This window comes from Triticum urartu, chromosome 2A (genome assembly GCF_056163025.1).
Source record: "Triticum urartu cultivar PI428250 chromosome 2A, HENAU_Tu73, whole genome shotgun sequence".
Taxonomy (NCBI): domain Eukaryota; kingdom Viridiplantae; phylum Streptophyta; class Magnoliopsida; order Poales; family Poaceae; genus Triticum; species Triticum urartu.
Genome location: NC_141874.1, coordinates 281,240,771 through 281,264,832, shown reverse-complemented (window position 1 = coordinate 281,264,832; position 24,062 = coordinate 281,240,771).

The following is a 24,062-nucleotide window of genomic DNA, read 5'->3' as shown; positions in this document are numbered from 1 at the left end:
TGATAATACTATGCCATTAGGTCAATTTCTTGATGAACAACTTGCTAGGGTTAGAGAGAATGAAATTATTGACATTGATAATATTGATGAAAGTGATGATGAAGATTCTCCCCCTAGATATGAATTCCTGTTGTGCCTGAGGGTTATGTTATGGATGAAGAAACTGCTACAGACTTTTTAGCTTGCAATGATAGATATGATCTTAAGAAACTGTTAGCTAAGCTGAAAGAAAAATCTTTGAATGCCAGAATGAAATATGACCCTGCTTTTGCTACTTCACCTATCTGTATTGCCGATAAGGATTATGATTTCTCTGTCGATCCTGAGTTAATTACTTTGGTTGAATCTGATCCTTTTTATGGCCATGAATTTGAAACTGTTGTGGCACATCTTACTAAATTGAATGATATAGCCACCCTATTCACTAATGGGGGAAAAATTCATTACTACTATATCCTCAAGTTATTTCTGTTCTCATTAAAGGGTGATGCTAAAACATGGTTTAATTCTCTTGATCCTGGTTGTGTGTGTAGTCCCTAGAATATGATTTATTATTTCTCTGCTAAATATTTCCCCACTCATAAGAAAAAAGCTGCCTTAAGGGAAATATATAATTTTGTGCAAATTGAAGAAGAGAGTCTCCCACAAGCTTGGGGGAGGCTTCTTCGATTACTTAATGCTTTGCCTGATCATACTCTCAAGAAAAATGAAATACTTGACATCTTTTATAATGCACTAACCAATGCTTCTAGAGACAACCTGGATAGTTGTGTTGGTTGTGTTTTCAGGGAAAGAACTGTTGATCAAGCTGAATTGCTATTGAATAATATGTTGAGTAATGAAAATGATTGGACACTTCCTGAACCAACTCCTAAGCCAACTCTGAAGAAAAGGGGTATTCTATTTCTCAGTCCTGAAAATATGCAAGAGGCAAAGAAATCTATGAAAGAAAAAGGTATTAATAAAGCTGAAGATGTTAAGAATTTACCACCTATTGAACAAATACATGGTCTTGATAACCCCACACAGGTAGTATAGGTAAATTCTCTCAATAGATTTGATGAAGGTGATATTCCTCTTAATATGCCAGCTAGCCAATGCTTGGATGAGTTTGATAATTTTATTGTTAAACAAGAAAACTTCAATGCTTATGTTAGTAGACAATTGAAACGTAATGCTTATATGATTGAATAGTTGAGTGATTATATGTCTAGAGTTAAAGGTGAGCTTAAACTTATTAGTAAACATGCTTCTATGGTTACCACTCAAGTAGAACAAGTGTTTAAAGCTCAAAATGATTTGCTCAATGAATTAAATAATAAGAAAAATGATAATGCTGTTAGAGTTGTGACTTGAGGGGGTAAAATGACTCAGGAACCTTTGTATCCTGAGGGCCACCCTAAGAGAATTGAGCAGGATTCTCAGAGAACTAATGTTGAGGCACTTAGTTCTTCTAAGAAGAAGAAAAATAAAAATGATAGGACTCTGCATGCTTCTAGTGAACCTGTTGTTGACACACCTGAGAATCCCAACAATATTTCTATTTCTGATGCTGAAACACAATCTGGTAATGAACATGAACCTAGTGATAATGTTAATGTTGATGTTCATGTTGATGCTCAACTTAGCAATAACAATGATGTAGAGACTGAACCTGTTGTTGATCTTGACAATCCACAATGAAAGCATCAACATTATGATAAGAGAGACTTCATTGCTAGGAAGAACGGTAAAGAAAGAGAACCATGGGTTCAGAAACCCATGCCTTTTCCTCCTAAACATCCAAGAAAAAGATGATGAGGATTTTGAGCGCTTTGCTGAAATGCTTAGACCTATCTTTTTGCGTATGCGTTTGACTGATATGCTTGCTTAAATTGAATCCTTATGCTAAGTATATGAAAGATATTGTCACAAACAAAAGAAAGATACCGGAAATAGAAATTTCCACCATGCTTGCCAATTATACTTTTAAGAGTGGAATACCAAAGAAACTAGGAGATCAAGGAGTACCAACTATACCATGCTCCATTAAAAGAAACTATGTTAAAATTGCTTTATGTGATCTTGGAGCGGTGCCAGTGTTATACCTCTCTCTTTATATCGTAAACTTGATTTGAATAAGTTGACACCTACTGAAATTTCTTTGCAAATGACCGATAAATCAACTGCTATACCTGTCGGTATTTGTGAGGATGTGCCTGTTGTGGTTGCAAACGGTACTATTTTAACGGACTTTGTTATTCTTGATATTCCCAAGGACGATAATATGTCTATTATTCATGGTAGTTCCTTTTTGAATACTACAGGGGCTGTTATTGATTGCAACAAAGGCAATGTCACTTTTGATGTTAATGGTAATGAGCATACGATACACTTTCCGAGGAAACAACCTCAAGTCCACAGTATCAATTCTATTGGAAAAACTTCAACAATTACTATTGGAGGTATTGAATTTCCTCTTCCTACTGTCAAGAAGAAATATGATAATCTTATTGTTGGGGACATGCATATCCCCGTTGAGGTAACTTACTGTTATTCGAAAATTCTCCAATTTCATGTTATTCGGAAAGAGTTTGTTAACAAGACTTGATCAACCTTGTTAGTGGATTCCTTTTTGATGAGCATGAGATGGATGAAGTTATAAAAGCACAACTGTCTGTACCCTCTTTTTACTTTCTGTTATTTAGATTAAATAAAGCAAAATTAGTATTTCCTATCTGTTTTCTGAATTATCCTTGCAATAAAACATACCCCAAAAATAAAAGTTCTTGAAATGTCCCGAAAATTTTAGATGATTTTTTGTAGAATATTTAAGAATTATTGGCATTGAGAACACACCATGGGGCCACACCACTTGGCCATGAGGGTCCAGGGCGCGCCCCCTGCCTCGTGGGCCCCACGTGGCCCCCTCCACTTATTCCAGCACCCACACACTTCGTCTTCCTCCAGAAAAAATCCTCCCTCAGCTCAAACTTGAGTTCTAGCTCATCTTGCTACCATTTTCGATCTCCTAGCTCAAAGCTCCATTCACAAAACTTCTTTGGGAGATTGTTCTTTGGTATGTGACTCCTCCAATGGTCCATTAGTTTTTGTTCTAGTGCTTTATTTATTGCAAATTTTTGCTGCTTAGGTGACCTGTTCCTGAGCTTTCATGTAAAATTTATGTGGTCAAAAGTAGTTTTAATGCATGATATGGCCTCTAGGCACTTGTAGGAGTAGTTTCTATCAATCTTGTTGAGTTTGGTTCACTTTTATTTTGAGTCACTAAAAATTTCAGAAATTTTTCAGAGAAAGAAAATGATGAAAAGATTGTTGAGGGGCGCTTCGAGCCAAAGCTCGAAGGATAGGCAAAGTGAAGAGAATAATAAGCCCAAATATAATCTCCCTCGCACTACGGAGGTTCGGCCGTGCGAATGTCCTTCTGATCAGTTCTTGAGAGTAGCCAGGATTTATGAGGACTTTTATTATTTGGCTAAGAATGCAGGCCTCATCGACTTCCTCTGTGACCAGCGTGAACAGTATCTCCTCCACACTAATATTTTCGTCCAAAAATTTTACTTCCATGCTAGGAAATCACCACCTTGTTGGAATTTCATTTATATGATGAGGTTAAGGAGATGTCACTATATGTTTTTTGTCGGGTCTTTAAGATTCCCTTTGCGGGCAGCATCGAGGAACCACATCGTAATGATGTGGAGGGGTTTATTGATACGATTGCTGTAGGGGAAACAAGGAAAGTTTTCGATGCAAGAATTACTAGCATACATTTTCCTGTTCTACATTACTTTGCAATATTTGCTAGTAGATGCTTAATTGGTCACGGGAACAGTGGAAATCCCAGTGCTCCTCATATTGTTATTTTGCGCCATGGTTTGTTTCAAGATACCACTTTCAGTTTAGGCACTATTGTTGCTAAACGATTAAATCTAAACCATACAAAGGGCCCCATCTTCGGTGGCATCTTTGCTTCGCGCCTTGCTGCACACTTTAGGATACCTATTAGGCATTATGAGAAAGAGGAAAAGTTGTTGCCCCTATTTTTCTGGATTATAAGAGTATGGTAGCACATGATTTTAGTGTTAAAGATAAGAAGAAGATGCTTAAGAATAAATTGATATTTGATAAAAACTACTATGAGATTATTACCTTGCCTGCACCCTCCTTGTTTAACATATTTTTAGGCACGTACCTTGTTTTTCCAGAGGCCGTTCATGCATACTGGAGCCTGACACCAGCTCCAGAGCCTGAGCCAGATCCATCCCATGACCCTTATCGACAGTATGTTTATCAGTGGGATCCGGAGGAGAACGCCAACCAATGGCACCCAGAGGACACTCCTCCGTACACCGAAGAGGGCAACTTTGAGCCATGGCCATAGACAAACTTAGGCCAAAAGCCTAAGCTTGGGGGAGTATGTATTTATCACCAACATTACATTCATGTTCACACACTCATGCCAGTTGTCGGTGCTCAGACTTTTTCATTGTACTATCCATGCTAGTTTAATTTCTTTTTAAGCCTTCTTCTTGTGTGTTTGAAAAACCTTAAGAAAAACAAAAAAAATTAGCTATTGCTTTTAGCTAGTTTACTTTCCATGCATGTAGTAGTAGTAATTAAAAGAAAACCCAAAAATATTTCTCGTTCTTCTTTTGCTTGTTGGGAGCTTTCCCGTGTAAATATTTTTATTTCCTTTCTTTTATTTGGGGGTCGAGAGGAGAACACCATGATGAAAATGTTGAGTGGCTCTCATATGCATTATTGTTGATCTAACAAAGAGCCCATATTACCTTGTCTTCTCCTGTGTAGTAAATGCTTGCAGATTCCAGGTTAGTCCAATGTGCGTGCACTATTATTATTATCCACACTGTTCAGTTGTGCAAGTGAAAGGCAATAACGATGATATATGATGGACTGGTTGAGATAAGATAAGCTGGTATGAATGAGACCTATTTTGTTTTTGTAAATATGATTAGTTCATCGTTTATGATTCAGCCTATTATGAATGAAACATGTTTGCAATGACAATTACAGATTATAGTTGCTCATGCCATGCTTAATTAGCTAGGAGTTTATAATGGTTTACCTTGCGTGCCAACATGATATTAAAATGGTTGTGATGTGGTATGATAGGGTGGTATCCTCCTTTGAACGATTCGAGTGGATTGACTTGGCACATGTTCACACATGTAGTTGAAACAAAATCAACATAGCCTCCACGATATTTATGTTCATGGTGAATTATATCCTACTCATGCTTGCACTCAGTGTTGATTAATTTTAATGCATGTTCATGATTGTTGTCGCTCTCTAGCTGGTCGCTTCCCAGTCTCTTTCTAGCCTTGACTTGTACTAAGTGGGAATACTTCTTGTGCATCCACTTCCATAAACCCCAAAGCTATTCCATATGAGTCCACCATACTTTCCTTTATGCGGTATCTACCTACCGTTCCAAGTAAATTTGTATGTGCCAAACTCTAAACCTTCAATTGAAATTATGTTTTGTATGCTCGAATAGCGCATGTATCAACTAGGGATGTCTATATCTTCCATGCTAGGTGGGTTATTCTCACGAGGAGTGGACTCCGCTCCTCATTCACGAGAAAATGGCTGGTAACCGGGATGCCCGGTCCCATGCTTAAATTAAATAATTGCAAACAAAACTCCTCCAGGATTGTTGTTAGTTGGAGGCACCCGTTGTTTCAGACAAGCCATGGATTGATGTTTGTTGGTGGTGGGGGAGTATAAACTTTACCATTCTGTTTGGGAACCGGCTATAATGTGTGTAGAATGAAGATATCGAGATCTCTCGGTTGTTATGTTGACAATGAAAGTATGCCACTCAAAATATTATTTATCTCTATTTCAAAAATCGAGCTTTGGCACCTCTACAAATCCCTACTTCCCTCTGCGAAGGGCCTATCTATTTACTTTTATGTTGAGTCATCACCCTCTTAATAAAAAGCACCAGTTGGAGAGCACCGCTTTCATTTGCATGCATTACTATTAGTTTACATTGAGTATGACTATGAATGGATCTCTTTTACCATGAATTACAATGTTTAGTCAGTCCTTGAACCTCAAAGGTGCTCTGCATTTATGTTTTGCGGTCGTAGAAAGGGCTAGCGAGATACCATCTTGTTATATCATATGATGATTGTTTTGAGAAAGTGTTGTCATCCGAGATTTACTATTACTGCTTGCTAGTTGATTATGCCATTTATATGAGTAAACATGAGACCTAAATGTTATTGTGAATACGGTTAGTTAATAATCTTCGCCGAAAACTTGAATGCTGGCTCTACATATTTACAACAACAAGATCAAACAGAGTTCGTAAAAGTTTTTCTTATCACTTTCAGTTTGTCAATTGAATTGCTTGAGGACAAGCAGGGAGGACCGTGAGGCGTGGGAGCACCTCGAGGCCGAGGCCGCCGCCGAGGCCTAAATGCAAGAGCTCTTTCGGCAGCACCCAGAGCTTGTGGAGGCGAAACAGGAAATCTTTGCCAGCGCGGAGGGCGGCAAGGTTATCGTGCTCTCCTCTGATGACGAGGTCGAAGGCAACAAGGACGGCGGCGCAGAGGGCGGCGAGGTTATCGCGCTCTCCTTCGATGACGAGGTTGAAGGAGGCAGCGACGGCGGCACGGAGGGCGTTGAGGTGGGCCCCGAGGATGAGGAGATCAACGTCGACGAGTGGAGGAGTGCCTTCCCCAATGACACCGACAACGCCACTGGCCCGGACCCGGCTCGCGGCACACCGTACATAACGAGGAAGGATTGGCTCGACCTCTACTTCGACCGAAAGTAGTTTAGCTTAGTTTAAATTTATGTTTTATGTTCGGTTATGCAAAACTATCTATGTTTATGTTTGAGTGCATGCAACTTTTGGTTGAACCTGCTTTGAACATGATCAAATTGAAGTTTAAAACCTTAAGTTTAGGGGATCGACTAGAAAAGACCAAAAATTGCTGGAGTATATATATCCACTAAGGGTTTTAGTCCTTTAACTTTTTAAGGATCGGCTAGAGATGTCCTTATGACTTATTTATTTCAGTTCTTCACAATGTGATGCTCTATATGTGCAACTATTTTCCATGTAGTTGAATTTCATCAATAACAGTTTCAACAATACCACTATAAATTACGATATTTGGTTACTGTTAAGGATATTGCAATTAACATGCCTTTTCGTTTTTTATCAATAACTAGCGTGCTTTAGACTTGCACAATACCAGTTTGAATGACTATTTGCTTGTTTTTAAATGTTATGCCCGATGCAATTAACACACCTTTCCACTTCTTGTTTTGCTTAACTAGCGTGCTTAAGCCTACACACTGAAGCTATCGTTTGTAGATTATGTTGTCTACCAGGGATATATTTGGTTGATGTTTAGCCTGTTGTGCTTAACATGCCTTTATATGTACTCATGCAGGACAATATTGAGAACAGTGTTCTTTTCCATCAAGGTTAGTTTCATCACGTTGCTTATATGTACTCATTATTCAGGATATTGGTAGCTGGTACCATATAGCCTGGGGATGATAAGGGATTAATAATTGAATCGGACATTTCACTGAATATATCTGTAACCCATTTATCATTAGGTTAACTAGGGCCATATTTAATATATATGAGGCTACATATAAACATGCATTCTACTAAATGACTAAATATGCAATCCCGAGCTACATAGCAACAAGGAAGAGTGTTACCTTAATGTTCTGATGATGTCTAGATATACATGTAACAAAATCTTATACAATGGGATGGAGGGAGTGTTGTACTACATAATTTTTCAATTGTTGTTTAGCTTCTAATATTAACTTGGTGCTTTTAGCTACATATATCATTGCCAAAGATCCACACTTCAACCCTTTCTGCGTATGGGGCAATGAGATATTCATGAACAAGCATCAAGTAATGAAAGTGATAAAGATTGTTATTAAAATGGGTCAAAAGATGTCAATCAAACTATTTGTTTACACTTTATGCAAGACAACAATGAACTGCAAGATGATAAGTAAGAACCCTGTAGCCTTCTTTTTACTGCCCGTAATGAGTTGTGTTAGATGACAATGTCTGAATCTTTTTTCTTTTACAGTGGATCCTGAAGCAGTTTACTCAAGATTACCTCTGAAACTACATGATTGGCGGCCAGCCGTCACAATCGGTTGGACTAGAGTCCTGCATGCCTTCTGCATCCAAGAGAGCACAATAGGGCCATTCCGCTTCACCTTGTTCAACAACTGGAACGTTTGTCACCTCTTTCTTTACCATCTGTAATAGTACAAGTATAGAACCCTCGTTCATCATTTTCTATTTGGTGCTTATGTAATTCTTAAACATTTGTACCTGTGAATCCAATAATGCATTGGTTGTTTGAACCTGATGGATACGAATAAAGCTATAGCCTACTTTCATGTTTAAATTAGGTACAATTTTAAATAGCAGCAATTAAATTAGGGCGAAATTACGGTGTGCAGGTCATTACGGCGCACACGATTAATAAAGCACAGCATGTGCGATATACATCAACAACTCCAACATTGCTACCTCTTGAGCACTACGTTGGTTTTCCCCGAAGAGGAAGGGATGATGCAGCAAAGTAGCGTAAGTATTTCCCTCAGTTTTTGAGAACCAAGGTATCAATCCAATAGGACGCTACACGCGAGTCCCTCGTACCTGCACAAAACAAATAAATCCTCGCAACCAACGCGAATAGGGGTTGTCAACCCCTACACGGCCACTTACGAGAGTGAGATCTGATAGATATGATAAGATAATATTTTTTTTGGTATTTTTATGATAAATATGCAAAGTAAAATGAAAGCAAAGTAAAAGTAAAAGGAAATAACTAAGTATTAGAAGATTAATTTGATGAAGATAGACCCGGGGGCCATAGGTTTCACTAGTGGCTTCTCTCGAGAGCATAAGTATTCTATGGTGGGTGAACAAATTACTGTTGAGCAATTGACAGAATTGAGCATAGTTATGAGAATATCTAGGTATGATCATGTATATAGGCATCACGTCCGAGACAAGTAGACGGACTCCTACTATTACTCCACTCATCGACCGCTATCTAGCATGCATCTAGAGTATTAAGTTAATGAAAACAGAGTAACGCCTTAAGCAAGATGACATGATGTAGAGGGATAAACTCATGCAATATGATGAAAACCCCATCTTGTTATCCTCGATGGCAACAATACAATACGTGCCTTGCTGCCCCTACTGTCACTGGGAAAGGACACCGCAAGATTGAACCCATAGCTAAGCACTTCTCCCATTGCAAGAAAGATCAATATAGTAGGCCAAACGAAATTGATAATTCGAAGAGACTTGCAAAGATAACCAATCATACATAAAAGAATTCATAGAAGATTCAAATATTATTCATAGATAGACTTGATCATAAACCCACAATTCATCGATCTCAACAAACACACCACAAAAAGAAGATTACATCGAATAGATCTCCACAAGAGAGGGGGAGAACATTGTATTAAGATCCAAAAAGAGAGAAGAAGCCATATAGCTACTAACTATGGACCCGTAGGTCTGAAGTAAACTACTCACACTTCATCGGAGGGGCTATGGTGTTGATGTAGAAGCCCTCCATGATCGATGCCCCCTTCGACGGAGCTCCAGAACAGGCCCCAAGATGGGATCTCGTCGATACAGAAAGTTGCGGCGGTGGAATTACGGTTTTGGCTCTGTATCTAATCATTTGGGGGTACGTAGGTATATATAGGAGGAAGGAGTACGTCGGTGGAGCAACAGGGGGCCCATGAGGGTGGAGGGCGTGCCTGGGGGGGGGGGGGTTAGGCCCCCCTACCTTGTGGCCTCCTCTTTTGTGTCTTCACGTAGGGTCCAAGTCTCCTGGGTCTTGTTCGTTGATGAAAACCCCATCTTGTTATCCTCGATGGCAACAATACAATACATGCCTTGCTGCCCCTACTGTCACTGGGAAAGGACACCGCAAGATTGAACCCAAAGCTAAGCACTTCTCCCATTGCAAGAAAGATCAATCTAGTAGGCCAAACCAAATTGATAATTCGAAGAGACTTGCAAAGATAACCAATCATACATAAAAGAATTCAGAGAAGATTCAAATATTATTCATAGATAGACTTGATCATAAACCCACAATTCATCGATCTCAACAAACATACCGCAAAAAGAAGATTACATCGAATAGATCTCAACAAGAGAGGGGGAGAACATTGTATGGAGATCCAAAAAGAGAGAAGAAGCCATCTAGCTACTAACTATGGACCCGTAGGTCTGAAGTAAACTACTCAAACTTCATCAGAGGGGCTATGGTGTTGATGTAGAAGCCCTCCATGATCGATGCCCCCTCCGACGGAGCTCCGGAACAGGCCCCAAGATGGGATCTCGTCGATACAGAAAGTTGCGGCGGTGGAATTACGGTTTTGGCTCCGTATCTGATCATTTGGGGGTACGTAGGTATATATAGGAGGAAGGAGTATGTCGGTGGAGCAACAGGGGCCCACGAGGGTGGAGGGCCCGCCTGGGGGGGGGGGGTAGGCCCCCCCTACCTTGTGGCCTCCTCTTTTGTATCTTGACGTAGGGTCCAAGTCTCCTGGGTCTTGTTCATTGAGAAAATCACATTCTCGAAGGTTTCATTCCGTTTGGACTCCGCTTGATATTCCTTTTCTTTGAAATCCTAAAATAGGCAAAAACAACAATTCTGGGCTGGGGCTCCGGTTAATAGCTTAGTCCCAAAAATAATATAAAAGCGGATAATAAAGCCCAATAATGTCCAAAACAGTAGATAATATAGCATGGAGCAATCAAAAATTATAGATACGTTGGAGACGTATCAAGCATCCCCAAGCTTAATTCCTGCTCGTCCTCGAGTAGGTAAATGATAAAAATGGAATTTTTGATGTGTAGTGCTACTTGGCATAATTTTAATGTAATTCCTATTAATTGTGGCATGAATATTCACATCCGAAATATTCAAGACAAAAGTTCAAATTAACATAAAAATAATAATACTTCAAGCATACTAACTAAGCAATTATGTCTTCTCAAAATAACATGGCTAAAGAAAGTTATCCCTACAAAATCATATAGTCTGGCTATGCTCTATCTTCACCACACAAAGTATTTAAATCATGCACAATCCTGATGACAAGCCAAGCAATTGTTTCATACTTTTGACATTCTCAAAACTTTTTCAATCTTCACACAATACATGAGCGTGAGCCGTGGATATAGCACTATAGGTGGAACAGAGTGGTGGTTGTGGAGAAGACAAAAGGGGAAAGATAGTCTCAAATCAACTAGGCATATCAACGGGCTATGAAGATGCCCATCAATATATATCAATGTGAGTGAGTAGGGATTGCCATGCAACGGATGCACTAGAGCTATAAGTATGTGAAAGCTCAAAAAGAAACTAAGTGGGTGTGCATCCAACTTGCTTGCTCATGAAGACCTAGGGCATTTTGAGGAAGCCCATCATTGGAATATACAAGCCAAGTTCTATAATGAAAAATTCCCACTAGTATATGAAAGTGATAACATAAGAGACTCTCTATCATGAAGATCATGGTGCTGCTTTGAAGCACAAGTGTGGTAAAAGGATAGTAGCATTGTCCCTTCTCTCTTTTTCTCTCATTTTTTTATTTGGGCTTTTTCTCTTTTTTTGGCCTCTTTTTTTCGTCCGGAGTCTCATCCTGACTTATGGGGGAATAATAGGCTCCATCATCCTTTCCTCACTGGGACAATGCTCTAATAATGATGATCATCACACTTTTATTTTCTTACAACTACAGAATTACAACTCGATACTTAGAACAAGATATGACTCTATATGAATGCCTTCGGCGATATACCGGGATATGCAATGACTCATGAGTGACAAGTATGAAAGAATTATGAACGGTGGCTTTGCCACTAATACGATGTCGACTACATGATCATGCAAAGCAATATGACAATGATGGAGTGTGTCATAATAAACGGAAAGGTGTAAAGTTGCTTGGCAATATATCTCGGAATGGCTATGGGAATGCCATGATAGGTAGGTATGGTGGCTGTTTTGAGGAGGGTATATGGTGGGTGTATGATATCGGCGAAAGGTGCGCGGTATTAGAGAGGCTAGCAATGGTGGAAGGGTGAGAGTGCGTATGATCCATGGACTCAACATTAGTCATAAAGAACTCATATACTTATTGTGAAAATCTACAAGTTATCAAAGAAAAGTATTACGCGCATGCTCCTATGGGGATAGATTGGTAGGAAAAGACCATCGCTCGTCCCCGACTGCCACTCATAAGGAAGACAATCAATAAATAAATCATGCTCCGACTTCATCACATAACAGTTCACCATACGTGCATGCTACGGGAATCACAAGCTTCAACACAAGTATTTCTCAAATTCACAACTGCTCAACTAGCATGACTTTAATATCACCATCTTCATATCTCAAAACAATTATCAAGTATCAAACTTCTCATAGTATTCAACACACTCATAAGAGAATTTTATTATTCTTGAATACCTAGCATATTAGGATTTTAAGAAAATTACCATGCTATTAAGACTCTCAAAATAATCTAAGTGAAGCATGAGAGATCAATAGTTTCTATAAAACAAATCCACCACCGTGCTCTAAAAGATATAAGTGAAGTACTAGAGCAAAATTATATAACTCAAAAGATATAAGCGAAGCACATAGAGTATTCTAACAAAAATCCAAATCATGTATGGCTCTCTCGAAAGGTGTGTACATCAAGGATGATTGTGGTAAACTAAAAAACAAAGAATCAAATCATAGAAGACGCTCCAAGCAAAACACATATCATGTGGTGAATAAAAATATAGCTCCAAGTAAAGTTACCGATAGAAGTAGACGAAAGAGGGGATGCCTTCCCATGCATCCACAAGCTTTGGCTTTTAGGTGTACTTATATTATCTTGGGGGTGCCATGGGCATCCCAAAGCTTAGTGTCTTTCCACTCCTTGTTCCACAATCCATCAAATATTTACCCAAAACTTGAAAACTTCACAACACAAAACTCAAAGTAGAAAATCTCGTGAGCTCCGTTAGCGAAAGAAAACAAAAGACCACTTCAAGGTACTGTAATGAACTCATTATTTATTTATCTTGGTGTTAAAACATACTGTATTCCAATTCTCTATGGTTTATAAACTATTTTACTAGCCATAGATTCATCAAAATAAGCAAACAACACACGAAAAACAGAATCTGTCAAAAACAGAACAGTCTGTAGTAATCTGTAGCTAGCGCAAGATCTGGAACCCCAAAAATTTTAAAATAAATTGCTGGACGGGAGGAATTTATATATTAAACATCTTAAAAAATAATTAACTAAATATACCTTTCCAAATAAAAATTAAAGCAGTTCTCGTGAGCGCTAAAGTTTCTGTTTTTTACAACAAGTTCAACAAGACTTTCCCCAAGTCTTCCCAACGGTTCTACTTGGCACAAACACTAATTAAACACAAAAAACACAACCAAAACAGAGGTTAGGTAAATTATTTATTACTTAACAGGAGCAAAAAGCAAGGAATAAAAATAAAATTGGGTTGCCTCCCAACAAGCGCTATCGTTTACCGCCCCTAGCTAGGCATAACAAGCAATGATAGATCTAGGTATTGCCATCTTTGGTAGGCAATCCATAAGTGGCTCTCATAATAGATTCATAAGGTAATTTGATTTTATTTCTAGGGAAGTGTTCCATGCCTTTCCTTAATGGAAATTGGAATTTAATATTTCCTTCCTTCATATCAATAATTGCACCAATCGTTCTAAGGAAAAGTCTACCAAGAATAATAGGACATGAAGGATTGCAATCTATGTCAAGAATAATAAAATCTACGGGCACATAATTCCTATTTGCAACAATAAGAACATCATTAATTATTCCCATAGGTTTCTTAATAGTGGAATCCGCAAGGTGCAAGTTTAGAGAGCAATCATCAAAATCACGGAAATCTAACAAATCACACAAAGTCTTTGGAATCGTGGAAACTCTAGCACCCAAATCACATAAAGCATAGCATTCATGATCTTTAATTTTTATTTTAATAGTTGTTTCCCACTCATCATAAAGTTTTCTAGGGATAGAAACTTCCAATTCAAGTTTTTCTTCATAAGATTGCATCATGGCATCAATAATATGTTTAGTAAACGCTTTATTTTGACTATAAGCGTGACGAGAATTTAGCATGGATTGCAACAAGGAAATAAAATAAATCAAAGAGCAATTTTCATAATTAAATTCCTTGAAATCCAAAATAGTGGGTTTAGTGACATCTAGGGTTTCAATTTCTTCAATCCCACTTTTATCAATTTTAGCATCAAGATCTAAATACTCCGGTTTCTTAGAACGCCTTCTAGGTAAAGGTGGATCATATTCAATCCCATCATTATCAAGATTCATATTGCAAAACAAAGATTTAATAGGCGACACATCAATAACTTTTAGATCTTCATCTTTATTTTCATAGGAACTAGAAGAACACACTCTTATAAAGGAATCTTTCTTAGCACGAATCCTAGCGGTTCTTTCTTTGCACTCATCAATGGAAATTCTCATGGCTTTGAGAGACTCATTGATGTCATGCTTAGGTGGAATAGATCTAAGTTTCAAAAAATCAACATTAAGAGAAATTTGATCAACGTTCCTAGCCAACTCATCAATCTTAAGCATTGAAATTCTTTTGCGAAGTAATAAATTCTTTAATATTAGATCCAATTCAGAGGGCATCTTATTATAATTTCCATAAGAATTGTTGTAGGAATTACCATAATTATTAGAGGGATTACTAGGATAAGGCCTAGGATTGAAATTTCCTCTATACGCGTTGTTACCAAAATTGTTCCTACAAACAAAATTCACATCCATAGATTCATTATTATTCTCAATCAAAGTAGACAAGGGCATGTCATTAGGATCAGAAGAAACACCTTTACTAGCAAATAATTTCATAAGGTAATCCATCTTTCCACTCAAAACATTAATTTCTTCTATTGCATGCACCTTTTTATTAGTAGATCTTTCAGTATGCCATTGAGAATAATTAACCATAATATTATCTAGGAGTTTAGTAGCTTCTCCTAAATTGATTTCCATAAAAGTGCCTCCCACGACCGAATCTAAAAGATTTCTAGAAGCAAAATTCAATCCGGCATAAAATTTTTGTATAATCATCCACAAATTCAAACCATGAGTAGGGCAATTACGTATCATTAATTTCATTCTCTGCCAAGCTTGTGCAACATGTTCATGATAAAGTTGCTTAAAATTCATAATATCATTTATAAGAGAGATGATCTTAGCGGGAGGATAATACTTACAGATAAAAGCATCTTTGCACTTATTCCATGAATCAATACTATTTTTAGGTAAAGACGAAAACCAATCTTTAGCACGATCTCTAAGCGAAAAAGGAAATAACTTCAATTTAACAATATCATTATCCACATCTTTCTTATTTTGCATATCAAATAAATCAACAAAGCTATTAAGATGGGTAGCGGCATCTTCACTAGGAAGGCCGGAAAACGGATCTTTCATGACAAGATTCAGTAAAGCAGTATTAATTTCACAAGATTCAGCATCGGTAAGAGGAGCAATCGGAGTGCTAATAAAATCATTGTTGTTGGTGTTGGTAAAGTCACACAATTTAGTGTTATCTTGAGCCATCGTGACAAGCAAGCAAACTAACACACAAGCAAACAAAAAGCAAGCGGACAAAAAGAGGCGAATAGAGAAAGAGAGGGAGGATAGAGACATGGCGAATAAAACGGCAAGGGTGAAGTGGGGGAGAGGAAAACGAGAGGCAAATGGCAAATAATGTAATGCGCAAGATAAGGGTATGTGATGGGTACTTGGTATATGGACTTTTGCGTAGACCTCCCCGGCAACGGCGCCACAAATCCTTCTTGCTACCTCTTGAGCACTGCGTTGGTTTTTCTCGAAGAGGAAGGGATGATGCAGCAAAGTAGCGTAAGTATTTCCCTCAGTTTTTGAGAACCAAGGTATCAATCCAGTAGGAGGCTACGCGCGAGTCCCTCGTACCTGCACAAAAAAAAATAAATTCTCGCAACCAACGCGAATAGGGGTTGCCAATCCCTACACGGCCACTTACGAGAGTGAGATATGATAGATATGATAAGATAATATTTTTTTTGGTATTTTTATGATAACTATGCAAAGTAAAATGAAAGCAAAGTAAAAGTAAAAGGAAATAACTAAGTATTAGAAGATTAATTTGATGAAGATAGACCCGGGGGCCATAGGTTTCACTAGTGGCTTCTCTCGAGAGCATAAGTATTCTATGGTGGGTGAACAAATTACTGTTGAGCAATTGACAGAATTGAGCATAGTTATGAGAATATCTAGGTATGATCATGTATATAGGCATCACGTCCGAGACAAGTAGACCGACTCCTACTATTACTCCACTCATCGACCGCTATCCAGCATGCATCTAGAGTATTAAGTTAATGAAAACAGAGTAATGCCTTAAGCAAGATGACATGATGTAGAGGGATAAACTCATGCAATATGATGAAAACCCCATCTTGTTATCCTCGATGGCAACAATACAATACGTGCCTTGCTGCCCCTACTGTCACTGGGAAAGGACACCGCAAGATTGAACCCATAGCTAAGCACTTCTCCCATTGCAAGAAAGATCAATATAGTAGGCCAAACCAAATTGATAATTCGAAGAGACTTGCAAAGATAACCAATCATACATAAAAGAATTCATAGAAGATTCAAATATTATTCATAGATAGACTTGATCATAAACCCACAATTCATCGATCTCAACAAACACACCACAAAAAGAAGATTACATCGAATAGATCTCCACAAGAGAGGGGGAGAACATTGTATTAAGATCCAAAAAGAGAGAAGAAGCCATATAGCTACTAACTATGGACCCGTAGGTCTGAAGTAAACTACTCACACTTCATCGGAGGGGCTATGGTGTTGATGTAGAAGCCCTCCATGATCGATGCCCCCTTCGACGGAGCTCCGGAACAGGCCCCAAGATGGGATCTCGTGGATACAGAAAGTTGCGGCGGTGGAATTACGGTTTTGGCTCTGTATCTAATCATTTGGGGGTACGTAGGTATATATAGGAGGAAGGAGTACGTCGGTGGAGCAACAGGGGGCCCATGAGGGTGGAGGGCGTGCCTGGGGGGGGGGGGGGGTTAGGCCCCCCTACCTTGTGGCCTCCTCTTTTGTGTCTTCACGTAGGGTCCAAGTCTCCTGGGTCTTGTTCGTTGAGAAAATCACGTTCCCAAAGGTTTCATTCCGTTTGGACACCGCTTGATATTCCTTTTCTTTGAAACCCTAAAATAGGCAAAAACAACAATTCTGGGCTGGGCCTCCGGTTAATAGGTTAGTCCCAAAAATAATATAAAAGTGGATAATAAAGCCCAATAATGTCCAAAACAGTAGATAATATAGCATGGAGCAATCAAAAATTATAGATACGTTGGAGACGTATCAAACATCACCACCTCCAAAGAAAGAGACCTAAATACAAGGGTATGGGCACTCCCCTTGGCAACTGCCAAGCTTGGGGGAGGTGCCCCAGTATCATATCACCGTCACACCTTTACCTTTATCGTTTTTCTTAGTTTGATCCTTTCGGTTATATCTTGATCTAGTAGAATAAAGCTTTTAATACGATCTAGCTCTGAGTTTTGTTTTAAGATCGACCTATGTAATCAAGTCCTTTAGTTATATATAATAAAGAGTAGATTTGAGTTGAGGGCTTTGCTTTCTTGCTATGATCTTGAGGGAATAATAAAATCAGAGAAGAATAAAAAGATCATATAATGATCTTATGGAGAGTGATAACTTCACATATAAAGAGTATACTGAATAAAATTTGTTGAGAGTTGACAAACATAGTTTTGGTCATTGTTGCAATTAATAGGAATTAACAAAGAAAGAGAGGCTTCACATATAAATATACTATCGTGGACATCTTTTGTAATTGTGAGCACTCAATGAAATATTACATGCTAAAAAGTTGATGTTGGACAAGGAAGACAACATAATGGGTTATGTTTTCTTATATACAAATAGAAGTTATATTGTCATGGATCCTCCAACATGTTGAGCTTCCTTTTCGCTCTTATGCTAGCAAAATCTTTTGCACCAAGTAGAGATACCACTTGTGCATCCAAACATCTCTTAAACCAGTTTTTCCATGAGAGTCCACCATGTAATTTAATCATTCAATTTTTTCTTGTTTTGTTTTTTTAGTAGTTTCATAGTAGTCTTAGATTTTTCATTTTGACAATCCTCGCTTTGAGGAATTCATGGAATAATCCATTTTCATGGAATAATGAATTAAGGAAGAAAGGATAAACTAAAAAAGAAGATATAAAGGTAGTAAAAGTAAAAATTGGTCCCTACCCTTCGGCTTGATAAAAAACAAAGTAGCCTAAAAACATCCCTTTCCATGTCTTCGGATACAACCCAAAAAGGCTTGCCTTTTCTTACTGCATAAAACCTTATTTATTAAGAAAGCAAAAAGGGTTCTTATCAAATCCACCATAAAATTGGAAAGAAGAATAAGTAGACCTGACTCCTTTAATGATGGCACCTATGGATTGAGTAAGATCCTTCAAGTAAGTTGTCATCGGTGCAAGCAATAAAAATTGCTCTCTAAATAGGTATGATCTTTTAGTGTGGAGAAAATAAGCTTTATATGAACTTGTGATATGGAAGAAATTAAAGCGACGTACTTCATAATAAAGTTCTTTATCACAAGCGGAAATATAAAGTGACGTTCTTTTGCATTAAGGTTTTGTGCATCCAGCCATAAAAGCGCATCACAACCTCTGCTTCCATGTGCGAAGGTCCTATCTTTGACTTTTATCTTATACCCTTATACAAGAGTCATGGCGATCTTCACCTTTCCTTTTTACACTTTTTCTTTTTGTCAAGCACTATATGTTGGAGAAAGATCCAGATATATATATATATCCACTCGGATGTAGGTTATAATAAAGTATTATTGTTGACATTACCCTTGAGGTAAAAATTTGGAGGCGAAACTTTAAGCCCCTATCTTTCTCTATGTTTGGCTGAGGCTTTGAACCCATAAGTATCGCGCGACTGTTAGCAATTGTGAAAAACTAAATGATAGTTGAGTATGTGGACTTTTTGAAAAGATCTTGTATTGACTCTTTCCGATGTTATGATAAATTGCAATTTCTTCGATGACTGAGATCATAGTTTGTTAGTTTTCAATGAAGTTTTTGAGTCATACTTTACCTTGTGAAAGAATTATTACTTTAGCATAAGAAATTATATGACAATATATGTTGTTGTTCTAAAGATGATTATGATGCCCTCATGTCCGTATTTTATTTTATCGACACCTCTATCTCTAAACATGTGGACATATTTTTTGATTTCGGCTTTCGCTTGAGGACAAGCGAGGTATAAGCTTGGGGAAGTGGATACGTCCATTTTGCATCATGCTTTTATATTGATATTTATTGCATTATGGGCTGTTATTATACATTATAGCACAATACTTATCCCTTCTCTCTCATATTTTACAAGGTTTACATGGAGACGGAGAATGCCGGCAGCTGGAATTCTGGACTAGAAAGGAGCAAATCTGAGAGACCTATTCTGCACAACTCCAAAAGTCCTGAAAATTTATGCAGAATCATTTTGGAATATATTAAAAATATTGGGCGAAGAAAGCACCAGAGGGACCCGCCAGGCATCCACAAGGGTGGGGGCGCGCCCTACCCCATGGGCGTGCCCTCTTGCCTTGTGGGCCACCTGGCTGGCCCCCGATGCCCATCTTCTGTTGTTTGAAGGGTTTTTACCTGGAAAAAAATCAAGGAGAAGCTTTCGGGACGAAGTGCCGCCGTCTCGAGGCGGAACATGGGTAGAACCAATCTAGGGCTCCGGCGAAGCTGTTCTGCCGGGGAAACTTCCCTCCAAGAGGGGTAAATCATCGGCATCGCCATCACCAACAATCTTCTCATCGGCATTGTCATGATCAACATCTTCACCAGCACCATCTCCTCTCAAACCCTAGTTCATCTCTTGTATCCGATCTTTGTCTCAAAACCTCAGATTGGTACTTGTGGGTTGCTAGTAGTGTTGATTACTCCTTGTAGTTGATGCTAGTTAGTTTATTCGATGGAATATCATATGTTCATATCCTTAATGATAATTAATACTCCTCTGATTAGGAACATAAATATACTTTGTGAGTAGTTATGTTTGTTCCTGAGGACATGGGAGAAGTTGCTATAAGTAATCATGTGAATTTGGTATTCGTTTAATACTTTGATGAGATGTATGTTGTCTCTCCTCTAGTGGTGTTATGTGAACATTGACTACATGACACTTCACCATAATTTGAGCCTAGGGGAAGGCATTGGGAACTAATAAATAGATGATGGGTTTCTAGAGTGACAGAAGCTTAAACCTTAGTTTATGCGTTGCTTTGTAAGGTGCTGATTTGGATCCATATGTTTCATGCTATGGTTAGATTTATCATAATTCTTCTTTTGTAGTTGAGGATGCTTGCGAGAGGGGTTAATCATAAGTGGGATGCTTGTCCAAGTAAGGAAAGCACCCAAGCACCGGTCCACCCACATATCAAATTATCAAAGTAAAGAACATGAATCATATGAGCATGACGAAAACTAATTTGACAACAATTCCCATGTGTCCTCTGGAGCGCTTTCCTTTATATAAGGGTTCGTCCAGGCTTGTCCTTTTCTACAAAAATGATTGGGCCACCTTGCTGCACCTTAGTTACTCTTGTTACTTGTTATCCGTTACGAATTATCTTATCACAAAACTATCTGTTACCGATAATTTCAGTGCTTGCAGAGAATACCTTGCTGAAAACCGCTTGTCATTTCCTTCTGCTCCTTGTTGGGTTCGACACTCTTACTTATCGAAAGGACTATGATAGATCCCCTATACTTGTGGGTCATCAAGTAGCGGCGCGACCGAGCAAGGGACGGAGCTGCAGCAGTTGCACGAGCGAGCGAGAAATGGAGCAACAGCAGCAACATCGTTAGTGAGAGCCGGAGTAGAAGCAACAGCAGCGCAAGCGATCAAGCGAGAGTCAGAGTAGAAGTAGCAGCGCGAGTGAGCAAGTCTGAGCCGGAGCAGCAGTAGCAGCTCCGGCTGGTATGGACGCCGCCGCTGAGGGAGCCTCGCAGTGGGGGAGAGCCGCCGTGGAGATGTCGCCGGTGGCGCCGGCTCTGAGGTAGACGCACCATGGGGGTGCGGGATGGAGCACCATCAGTGCCGGGAGGTCGAGTTAAGGAGAAGGTGCGATGCGATGAGTGTACAACCTCTTTGGTGGCGACAAGTAGGCCTTGGCTTCGTCCGAGCAGTCGGTGAGGATGCTGCGGTTTCGGTGGAGTAGCTTAAGGCAACATTGTGGGGATGGATCAGCCACGATAGATGAGGCGATCATCGGAGCAGCTCCTTGGAAGTGGAGGACGGGGTGGCTGAACCGACGGGATTGAGATTAACGAGGGATCCTCATCCGCTGAAGGTGGATGAGGGACGTCGAGCTATTGCAGTGGACGACGTCGTCGGGGAAGAGGCTCCAGCTGGGCAGCGGCGAGGTGGTGAACGAAGGAGGGTGCGGTTTCGTGGCTGGAGCAGAGAGGTTATGGCGGCCTGGGATTTCGAATGGCGAAAAGGAGGTGATGGGAGGGGGAACCATGACTTAGGGACACGCTTGTCCAAAATGTAGGGTGTGTTACAAAAGTACCCCCACTGATTTGAACTAGCGGCCCTTAGAAGGGGGATTTCGCGTGTCGGGATTTGGCAGGGAGAGGGTGTTTTCGCGTGTGTTGTAATTTTGGGATAGGAAGGAGCGGGTTGTGAAGGCACAAGTTTTGGGAGCACGATATCTGAATTTTCAGGATATCAAGGCGCGCATTGAATTTTAGGGACAAGCCTAATGTGTAATAATGTACGTAGCAAATCAATTTCCATTTCCCTCAACGAAAAAGTAAAACTATTCGCACCACACAAAGAGAGAGTCTTGTCCCATTTTACTGTACAAATACTATTCAGAGCTATGAATCCTTTTTATGTCCAATTAATTTTTTCGTTGGTTGTATAATGCATGTAACCTACTCATATGAACATTTTAGTGCATTCCAAATGTCTATACTACCGCTGCAATTCGTTTCTCTATTTGAATAAGAATCTACAATCATGATTGTTGCCAACTTAAACCATGATTCGTGTATTATGTTAACAACACACCACATGATTACTATAGAGATAGATATGAACTTTGTGCACTATATGAACTCGAATTCAAAATTTTGAATACACTTGACGTTGATTCCAAATAATAGTACATTTGATGTACTAACTAGATCTTCATAATCTAAACCATGTTTCATACATACACTATGTTTATTACACAAAGTATAGTACCCCGCCCCCTACGTTATGACAAATATTTAGCCTTGAGCTACAAAAGCCACACATTATCACAAACTAGTAGAATGTTCGAGCGTTGCTACGAGCCAACAAATGGATCTATCAGGAGCCCTTCAACTTTAGTTCTTCAATCATTGTGTTATTACTTCAACACTGGCTTCATCGTCTATGGTGGAGATCAAGGACCCTCACCTTCGGTGTGATGGTTTTAGTATATCCTTTGCGGGCATCTGGATAAGTCATGCGAGTCTCATAAGATCGTAAAGGAAGTAGTTTGTTACATACATTGAAGGCAGGTTTTAGAATTCAGAGTGGATCTTTTTTTGTTCTTTTACATGTTTTAATTCTTATTTTGGAGCAGCTTTCCAGGTTGTTATCATCCATAAGAAGGTAGTTCTAGTACTTTATTTAGTATGCATCGGGGACTCAAAAAGCTTCAACAAATCTTCTATTTACAAATGTTTTGTGTAGGAACAAAAAATGTGTTTCTGACAAGTGAAATGGGAAGCTAGGTAAAAGAAACGATAAAAAAACATCCCCAAAACTTTTGTTCTTCTTATTTAGACCAAAATAATTCTACAAATACTATGACAATGATAAATCTAAAACCACAATAATACATTAAGGGCAGAAAAAATGTACTATATAATTAAGATCTCATGAATCATAAAGGACAAATAGCTCACCAAATCCCATTTTATAATGTAGTAAAGATATACTCCCTACGTCCCGAAACAAGTGTCTAAACTTTTTACTAACTCTAGTACAAAGTTGCACTAAGATTCAAACACTTATTTTGGGATGGAGGGGGTACATCATTTTGTTTTGACTCCCTCCCTCCCTCTATCTCAACATGATAAGCTAGTCATCATTGTCGCTGTACATGTTCGAGGTTTGTAGGCGACACACACCCTCGGCTTCCTTCTCTGCCCCACCTTCCATTAGTGCAGCTTCTTGTGCTACAAAAGAGATGCATGTTGGCTGTTATGTTTGCCTCCCTTTCCAAGTTTAGTGAGACACAAGGCCCAATCCAACCCACAAAATGAAGCCACGAAAAATGAGGAAATATAAAAAGGAATTTGGAATGTTATGGATAATTGCCGATCGAAATAGAAGTCCCCATCTTTCCAAATCATAGGAGGTTGCACCACAAAAACAAAATATAAAATCATTGTATTGTCACAACAAACCGGATCAAACAATCGAGCGATTGGAGCAAACATTCAGATAGGAAACAGAGGATCGTTCATCACCTATCTCTGGTGCATCTGCTTGAAGTTTTTGTTTGTGTTCTACACGATCTCCGACCTTCTTAAACAACCTACTGACAGAATGCTAACGCAGACTTGTATGAGAAGTTGTCAGTAGCATCTGCATAGTAAATGCCACTACTATTTATTCAGCAAGGTTTCCTTTCTTAGTTCACCTATTTTCTCACAAATAAGGAAGCTTAGAATATTTGATGTCTATCACATAAACCCCCACTCAGAGGAACCTACGTCCTCGTCAGGCCACAGGAACATTCCCTCTTGGCACATACGTCTGTGCTTCCAGTCCGGCACGTGTGCCATGACG